At 40.5% G+C, this 9,991-nt stretch overlaps 1 pseudogene; it reads right to left on the bottom strand.

Annotated features, from left to right (window-relative positions):
- Positions 1-481: 481 nt before the first annotated feature.
- On the bottom strand, positions 482-1,132 carry LOC147454598 (uncharacterized; annotated as a pseudogene).
- Between the last annotated feature and the right edge of the window lie 8,859 nt (positions 1,133-9,991).

Here is a 9,991-nt window from a genome sequence, read left to right as displayed (position 1 = left end):
AAAATTGAGTTAGTTATATAGGTTTTGGAGATGAATTGCTTCATTATTTTTAGACATAATTGCTTTTTGTTGTGAGGTAATTTGTTCCTGAGGCAATTTGTTATTGAGGTAATTTGTGACAAATTACATTCTAAACACTCAAAAAACAGGTTTCAATTGTCAATGCGGAATAAAGATTAGAAAATCTTGAACAATCCAACAAAAATAGATACCAAGGTATTTTGAAAATTTCTTTGAATAAGAGGGATATTTTAGTAATTTTCTCCTTTTTTCGTCTCTCTCTCTCTCTCTCTCCCCTTTTTGGGATAGTTTCCTACGACGTTAAAACTCTCTTCTTCTTCTTCTTCTTCTTCTTCTTCTCTTCTCTCTCTCTCTCTCTCTCTCTCTCTCTCTCTCTCTCTCTCTCTCTCTCTAACTCACAAAGAAAAAAAAATATAGAAAACGTTGGTGATCATACAACTCGTATGGTGAGATGGCACACCCTGTATGCCAGCACATCATTTTGGAGGTATAACAAGCTTATCTCCAGCATAAATATTATCCCCATGCAATCCATTTGCCGCTTTGAGGTCATCTAGCGAGATCCCATATTTTCCTGAAATGGCCCATAGAGTATCTCCCCTCTTGATTTCATAGCTGTGACTTTCTTTGGGCTTCACATCTTTGCTATCAAAGCTCTCACTCTCCTTCAGCTTGGGCTTGCAATCAGTTTGCTTGGGTGGATAAAAAAGGCGAAGGAACCAAGGCTTTTCCTCGACCTTGGGCTTCTCATCAGCCTTTGGCTCAGGTGGGGGAGGTTCCACTTTTTTTGTTGCTTTGATTTCTTCCTCTGGTACACTTTTCAGCTCATCTGAATGAGGAGAAATAACCATAGGAGGAGGGTCCACCTTCACAAACTCAACTGCTCTTCAATGTAGACCTCCTCTGCATCATAATTATTGCGGTCTCCATTAGGAAGAGTAAAATCCTCTTGATCTCCATAATACTCTTGAAAAATGAGGGTGTCCTCTTCTTTTTTCGTGTTCACAAATCTGAAAATACCCCATGCAACTCCAACTGCCACTGCTGCACCAGCAACTTTGGCTGCAGCTCCCTCCTTTCCCTCTTTTCGACCTTCCTTACCAGATGACATCTTGTCACGTTCTCCTAGTGCTGGAGGTCTCTTCTTCACCTGCCTATCTATGGCACGAAAGAACTGTCACAGTATGTGGCCTGAAAGGGCTACAGCAAAACAATGTGTAATGAGAATTGTGGCCAACGAATCTCTCTCTCTCTCTCTCTCTCTCTCTCTCTCTCTCTCTCTCTCTCTCTCTCTCTCTCTCTCTCTCTCTCTCTCTCTCTCTCTCTCTCTCTCTCTCTCTCTCTCTCTCTCTCTCTCTCTCTCTCTCTCTCTCTCTCTCTCTCTCTCTCTCTCTCTCCCCCGATAGGAGCGCCCGCCGGCTGAAGAAGCAGCTGCCATGCTAGAGCAAAAAAATGTGTGTGTGTGAAGAGAGAGAATAAGAATTGTGGACAACGAATCTCTCTCTCTCTCTCTCTCGGAGCGCGCGCCGACGCGCGCTGCTAGAGAGAGAGAGGCAGAGGTAATTTTCTTGGGTTGAGATTCATTGGAGAAGCTAGCCTCATTGCATTCTCATCAAAAGCCGCCCTGTCGACACTGGTAATGGAGCAATCGACAATGGAAACGTCAGCGGTGGAAACATGCTTGAAACATACAGAAGGTCGATGAGGCGGATTAATCAGCTTCAGACGATAGCGGAGAGCGCGGAAAGAGGGAGGGGTGGGGACTGGTTGTAGGCAAACTCAAATTGGGAGTCGAGGTTGATGATGCATTGGCCGTTTCCTGCACGCGGAGCATGTGGTAATTTTCAGGTGTCTCTCCCTGCACGCGGAGCATATTATAAGCTATCAGGCGTCTCTCTCTCTCTCTCTCTCTCTCTCTCTCTCTCTCTCTCTCTCTCTCTCTCTCTCTCTCTCTCTCTCTCTCTCTCTCTCTCTCTCTCTCTCTCTCTCTCTCTCTCTCTCTCTCTCTCTCTCTCTCTCTCTAGAGCAGCGCACGTCGGTTCAATAGCTCAAATGGGAAATTTGGAGCGTGCATGCAGCATGTATCGGTTGGGAGAGAGATCCGTTGATGCAGGTCGGGCGATGCAACATGGAGAATGGTAGGTACGTGCGCGTAGAGCTAGGGCGACGGCAGACTTATAATATATTTTTTTCATAGGTGGCCATTGCTATCAGTTTGAGGATCTTACTGCCAGTCTCCTTGTTTCTCAGCATATACTTCATGTCTTGCTTATTTCCTTCCAATGTAGCCCGCAGGAAAGAAACCATGAGGCATCTCGAGAAGTTGCGCATCGATGTTTTCAAATTCCTGAAGCACACATAATGGATGTCCAATACTCAGAGTACGCTGTTCAACTCTAATTTGACGATTGCAATACCGGTACCCATATTGTGTGAGCAATGTTAAGTGGTTTATTATGATCCCGCCCTCATTCCGACTAGCAGGTGCAGCTAGCTGATGAGAATTGAAGAATGGGAAGCCTAAGCCGTTTATGCTCCCTCCCAGGCGTGCACTGGTAGAGAGAGAGAGAGAGAGGAGGAGTTCTCTTGATCTTGAAGCTCTCCATTACTATTATTCTCTTTTGAATTTCATATTAAGGAAAACTTGACCTCTAAAATCATCATGCAATCAGACAAGACGGTAGTGGTTGTTGGTGAGCGCTATTTCTGTGCGCCTTTTAGTGCAGTTGTGCTCTCTCAGATGGAATCCGTCATCGACCCAAAGAGAAAAAAGCTACAATTTTGTTGTCGAGGACGGCCAAGAACGTGTTGTATTCAAAATTGATAGTCGTGCCCTCAGTTGGCTACCCTCCTAGACCACGTTGTCCATAGTGCTTTGTGTGTCCACAAGACAAAGTGCCCGTGAGAAGTGGGATAGCATCGCAAATTGACTACATCAAGGAAACATGTAAACAATGCGCGAAAGAAAGTTGGACAAACATCTTCTGTATGCTTTCGTTTGTAGAGCTATTTCCTGCAAACAACACTGCAATTTAGAGGGAGAGAGAGAGAGAGAGAGAGAGAGAGAGAGAGAGAGAGAAGGATCTACAAGAGAGAGCATAGATAAGATTGGGCATTGAAGGAATATTATGCTACACGAGAGAGACGATTTTCCATGGCGAACTGAGAGAGAGAGAGAGAGAGAGAGAGAGAGAGAGAGAGAGAGAGAGAGAGAGAGAGAGAGAGAGAGAGTAGCCAATTGCACAGTACACGCTATGCTGGCCTTTGTAATCTTGGAATTTCATAATGTTAATGATAGTGTCTTAAGCCTAGAGAGAGAGAGAGAGTATTCAATTGCACAGTACACATTATGCTCACCTTTGTAATCTTGTAATTGCGTAATGATAATGATAGTGTCTTAACCCCAAAGAGAGAGAGAGAGAGAGAGAGAGAGAGAGAGAGAGATAATTTTCATTGATTCTGCACTTTTTTGGAGAAAAGATACCACCCTCTCCCTTTAAAAGTTGGTATATTCTCACATGTGATCTCACTATATCATTGAGAAGTATCTCTTGAGATTCACTGTTTATTAGCTTTATCTTTTTAGACATACTCGTGATATTCTCTCCACACTTCCTCAAAATCTATTTTCTCACCCTCAAATTTAAAATTTAGAGGTAAATCTCAAAATTTATATGTGGGATCACTACGTTATTTTGAGCACTTACTGTAAATGAAACATCTCATACCTTGCATCCTAAAATTTAGAGTCTTCAAAATTTAGGTTCAATAAAGCATTTTAGCGTTTTCAAATGGTCTAGACCTCCATTAACCCATCTTGTCTAAGCGTAGCTACATTTGACAATGATTAAGCACATTACCATTTAAGGACCACAGTGTTGCCACAAGCTTGTCTAGATAAAGCTGCTCGTGCAAATATAACAATGGCCATGCTTCAGAGTGTTAAGTACAATGCCTACCTTAAGTGTAAAGACAACCAATCGCCTCGGTATGCAAGATCTAGCCGAGATATTATTTAATCAATCATCGGTTGCCTTGACTTATAGAAATTTGGTCGATCTCACTCATTCCTCGATAGCAGAAATGGGTTTGCAAAGTCGAGAAATGAATAGGTCGAATATGAGGAAGAAAAGTGTGAAAAGGAAGAGGTTAATATTTTGTGGATGCACATGTGGTACTGGTGGAAGATAGCCATAGGCTTGAGTTTGTTAGTAAATCCATTGATGGGGGAGGGTATGCAATTGCACATAGGATAAACAGATTATTGGCCTGAGGTAAACGTTGGAAATATGGTATGGGAAATTGGAGCTGAACTAGGATGTAAGACCACAAGCATGGGGTTGTCGCACCTTGTTCTTGGCACCACATAAAATATCCCGCATCCAAGTCGACCCTCCATGAACCCTAGGGGGTTGTAGAGGGTTGTTTATGGCTTTGCACAACACAAGCAACATGCATACGTGGAAGATTCATGACATGGAGGTGCAAGTTTGAATCAGGCCATTAGAGCACCAAATAGAGTTCCTAGTGCATTTTGGCAGAAATATAAAGATGGAAAGATTATGAAGTGGCGAGTAAAACTGACGAAAGTATTTTAGACTAGAGTTGATTTCGGCAACTACATTACAATGTGCTCCATTGGTCTAGTAGTTCTCATTCGCTCGGTTTCTTCTCCGCTCGGAAGCACTCGCTCGGATATTGGGATTCCTCGATTCTAAAGAGGTTGAGAATACCACCTTAATTACCTTTCCATTGAAGATCAATTGAATGGTCGAATGCTCCAATCCTTCATAGCACATTAGTAAGTTAGCAAAAATTAGTCAAATTAGCAAGGGGTTAGTGTGAAATTAGAGTGTGTAAACACACAATTGGCAAGATACAGTGATACATTAGGAATTTATGAACACGTTGCTTCATGCACACACATCCAAAATCCACAAAAACATAAACACACAAGTGAAATTAATAGTGAAATTAATGAGGGAACACATTCAATTATTCCACAATTACACTAGCATAGGCCATCATCCCCGGAAAAAACGCCAAATGTTGGGGATCCCATAGTTGCACTAGCTCCAATGATCAACAAAATTGTCAATACGAAGGGATGAGCTACCCGGCTAGGGCATGGAAACACTCACACGGTTAGTGAGCTAATCGTGGAAACATAAATGGTTAACTCTACGAGGTGAGCTTCTTGGCCTATGGAGAAGCTAAGCCACAATGAAGGACAATCTCCATATCCACTTCTCTTCACCTCTAATCAATCCAACCACACATATTACAATTGCAAGACGCACACAACACTAATCCTATCATGCAACACACTAATCGCAAGCACACACACATAGATCTATCGATCACCACACTCCAATCAAACCTACATCCATACACAAGCAAAAGAGGTAAATCGCACAAGATTAGAGAGGGATTAACCACTAATTAGTTAAGATCTAGCTAATCTAAGCATCATAGGAAATCATAAGAAGCATGAGAGAGGCATAACGAGAGAGAATGAAGCATTGATTATTGTTAATTAAGTCTCATGAGCAAGGAGAAGCTTCCATAGCCACACACCTCAAGAGCTCTCACCAAATAGTGCTCTCAACAAACGCGCTTGAGAACCCCAATTTCATTAACACACTGCATTACATACCTAGGTAAAAAATATGCAATGTTCGGGCGCCCGAGGCCTTTAGGGCTCCACCACTTACTGTATCTGCAACCTAGGCACTGTACCTGACCTATTCTTTACAACTTGGAACTCCCATTGAGCCCATAACACATTAAAATATTACAATGGCTTGAAATAATACGGGACTTTACAATACGTGACCATTTTGAAAAAACATAAAAAATGTGTAACTCTAATCTTTACCGCTTCTTTGTATTCATCCTCGATGTGCATTTGTACATCTTTGGTCTTTAGCAGCTTCTGTTAACTGACGTTCGTTGACTCAGTTAACAGAAGACCTATGCCATCTTTTCATGGAATGCCCGACTATTAGAGGCCTTGCAAGAAGGATGTGAAAATGGATTCAAAGGACGTGACAGATTGGGTTTTTCAAGAAGGATTTGTGCCTTGGTGGCAGACAATTTCAAAGTTTTTCACTACTTATTTGTACTCAAATTTTCAGATACTACTTCTTCAGTAACATTTAGAAGTCGAGGAACGGTCGTGTCTTTGATAATAACTTATCAATAGCTAGCTTCTCAGAGATTGTACAAGAAAGCAAGGAGATAATATATATGGTAAGTAAAAGGTACAACTCCGAGGATTGTCTTAGGGCATCGCGCGCTATCCAGTCCTGCCCTGCGTAGTACTAGGTTATCATAACTAATCTCGATTGTAACCCTTTGTGACTCTAGGCTTGACCTGAGCTAGAGGCTGATTTGTAATCTATTTGTGCCTCTAGGCTTGGCTTGAGCTAGAGGCTGATTTGTAATCAATTTGTGACTCTTTAATACAATCACTCATCACAATTGTGAGTTTTGAAAAAAAAAGATCAATAGGCTTTGCTATTTCTTTCCTTTTTGGAATAAATCTCTCTCTCTCTCTCTCTCTCTCTCTCTCTCTCTCTCTCTCTCTCTCTCTCTCTCTCTCTCTCTCTCACACACACACACACACACACACACACACACACACACACACACACATACACACACAAACACATGTATGCATATACAGTAGATTGATTACATATAGAAAACAAAAAATAAACATATAGTTTCTTCATACACAGATCCCTTGTGGAAATATTTTTTCAATTTGAAAACGGAATTAGTCGGTTTATTTTTATTTTTTTTAAATGGGGGTAACCCTCTTCCTTTTAAACACGACATGGGAACCCAGCCCTTAGGGGATTTTTTGAGGCAGTGGCCTTTATTACCTTAAACCTCACACCCATTGGCTTTGTCTATCTCACTTAACTACACTGCAACATGTATGATACCCCCTACAATAGCTCTCTCTCCCTCTCAACCCCCCATATGTAGGCAGGAGTGGCCATAGAGATGGCTTGGGAGGCAATTTCTACTGAGTACTTGATCGTGGGCGTCTTCACCTTGAACATGCTAGGAGGCGCTATATAAGATGAGGGTGCTCTGGCCCCTCACTTAGTCTGTGGGTTTGTTTTCCTCTGAGTGTGTATTTCAAGGAGAGGTGTGAGGGCCTTTTTTGATACTAAGCAGCTATGGAGGTTGTTGAGCTACATCCTAGGTCGGTACTCACCTTGATACCTTGATGACATACATTAATGGTTTTTCTGCTAAATCGTGCAGTTACCAATTGGCAATACCTAGTTTTTTCCTTTGATATTTTTTCTGCAACTGCATAACTAGGCAATTGAAGATGGCTTGTAGTACATAATTGTTTGATGATCATACTATTTACTGTTGGTTTTTGGCTATTTTTGGGTAAGTAGTTTTTGGCTTTTTTAGCTTGTACAACGCCTGTAAATCATTTTTTGATAAAGGTATTTTGGTACCCATACACAAACAATGAAGTGGTGCTTGATGTGGCAATACTCGGACGAAAAAATGGGGGATCTTATACAAGATATTGTCATTTGTCTGGCCTTATGTCGGGGTTGTTTTACTCTGTAGTAGACGCATGGAAGTATCTGCATACTACTGCTTAGTGGAAAGGGGTTTAGTTTCTTATGAACTAAAGGTTTCTTTAGCTTGTACAATGCCTGTAACTCATTTTGGATGTTTTGGTAAAGCAATGCACATTGACCAGTATAGTGGTGCTTAATGTGACTATACTCGAAAGAAAAATGGGGGACCTTATACTCAATATTGTCGTGTGTTTGGCCTAGAGTCGGGGCTGTTGGAACCTTGTATTAGACGCATGGAAATATCTGCATACTACTACGTAGTGTAAAGGGGTTTTGTCCTCCCTTATGCCACTTTTGGGATTGTTACATTTGCAAAGGATCTTGCGTGTTAGTTTATATTGCATGATGTTGACAATAATGGTAACATATATGGGTTTTTTCTCCTTACTAATCTTCCTAGGTTGGGTCTTTTAGTGTTTTTTCTCATTAAACTTACAAACTCTGGTAGGTTGATGAATATGAGAATGTTGATTTGGCTTGACAAAAGCCGAGTTTTTCTTTCAAAAAAATGGAAGATATCTATAGTTGATATTGAGGACACTTTATGGCTTCATGGTACTTAGTAAAGCTAGTGAAATCGGAGCCTGACAAAGTTGGCAAAGCTGTTTTGGTATTGGTACATATCTCAAGCTAATAACTAGGTTACTCTATGCTTTATGGTACTTAGAAATTTGAGCTTGAAAAATTGGCAAAACAATATCTGAAAAACTAACCTATGGGTTAAAATAGGACACTTGGATCAAAAGGGGTAATGGCCTTCTAATCAAAATGATATATATGTTAAATATTTATTTGAAGGACTTTCAAAACAGTGGGCTATAAAGAAATCATACAATTACTGACATTAAATGAGATAAATATATTGTTTTTTCAATAAAAAGAACCAAAAGACATGAATATTTGGGATAGTGGTTTTAAGTTAAAAAGGGTCGTAAGTTGGACATGGATAATAACTGATATAGTCCATTGACACCCGTAATACACATCCAAGGCTAGCAAATCTGTTGTCTTGTTTGGATGAATGCAGGTGAGGACTCTAATCTATCAGATGGTACACCTGCTCTTACCACTTGGAAAGTAATTCTTTATTGGATCACTTCATTGTATACTAGAATGAGCTTCATTCTCATATGCCATGTACAAAGATAATTCTAAGACAATTGTTTTTGTACTAATTTTTGCCTTTTCTCTGAAGCCAACTGTCTTTTGAATGTAAAAGTTCATTTATTTCTTATTATATAAGTTAAAACATCTACACACACGTCCTATACATAAGGTTTTCATTTTTAAAAAAAACCCGAGACACTGGCTTTAGAGACTATCTTGAATCTTGGTTCTATGCTTGGACCCACTGCCTTTAATTCCGTGATTGGTTGGTTGGTGTTAGGTGGTGGTCCTACATAGGCTAAGATTTGGATTTCCTGCTCACTGCTTTCATGGTCTCTGACCTTGCCAGTTTAAGGATTGCAGGCCCAAACTACTAGACTAATCTTATATACTTTCTTTTAGGATCACAAATATTTTAAGTTGATAGCTTGCATGAGAGTAAACCACGACCCGGAAAAACATACAAGGATTTTGAAACAAATTAGATTTCACCTAAAGGACTAGACTCCTTAAATTCCCTAACTATTAGAACTAGACCTTTCTTGGCTAGAGGGGCCAAACATTGTATTATGTACTACCACAAGTAATCCATGGCTTACTAAATAATTTTTTCTATTGCAGACCCTTGCTCTCTTGCAAGGCTTGGAACTATCTTTTGAACCCCTTTCTGTGGCTACCTCTCTTGTCCTCAGATGTATTGGCAGTTTGGATGCTTCTCAGTTAATATATGATTCGTCTCTATCTTTTGACAAAAAGTTGTCTATCTTACACATGCTGTCCTTTAATGATTGGGTCAAAATTCTAGCTACCTTGGACAAGGACTCCAAAGATGGGGTGAATATGATTTCCCAGTACATAGCCCAATTGCCTATTCTTTCTTTATAGTATCAGCATTATGTAGGCTCAATCCTTCTTTTATTAGTGTCCCTACTACCCCTTCTATTCCTCAAACCAGTGGAATATTTTGCAGAGATAGCGCAACACTTGAGGTTGTCAAGGAATTCCAAAACAATCTTTGCTCCCTAAGTGACTCTAACCTTTTAGAAATGGTTCCCAAGGTATCCAAGGTTTTTCCTTTCCTCCCTATTAGACAGATTGAAATTGAATCCTTTTGTGTGGACCATCAGCTTTGGGTAACAAAGTTTCTTTGGCACCTATTCTTAGCGAAACTTGGGTATATTTGGCTAACCTTACAGCTGCCACTATTGAGGACTTTAGACTCAAAATTTTGAAAGGAGGCCGGT

The sequence above is a fragment of the Adiantum capillus-veneris genome, chromosome 7 (assembly GCF_014529385.1).
Source record: "Adiantum capillus-veneris isolate H3 chromosome 7, ASM1452938v2, whole genome shotgun sequence".
Classification (NCBI taxonomy): Eukaryota; Viridiplantae; Streptophyta; class Polypodiopsida; order Polypodiales; family Pteridaceae; genus Adiantum; species Adiantum capillus-veneris.
This window is presented reverse-complemented; position numbering and strand designations above follow the sequence as displayed.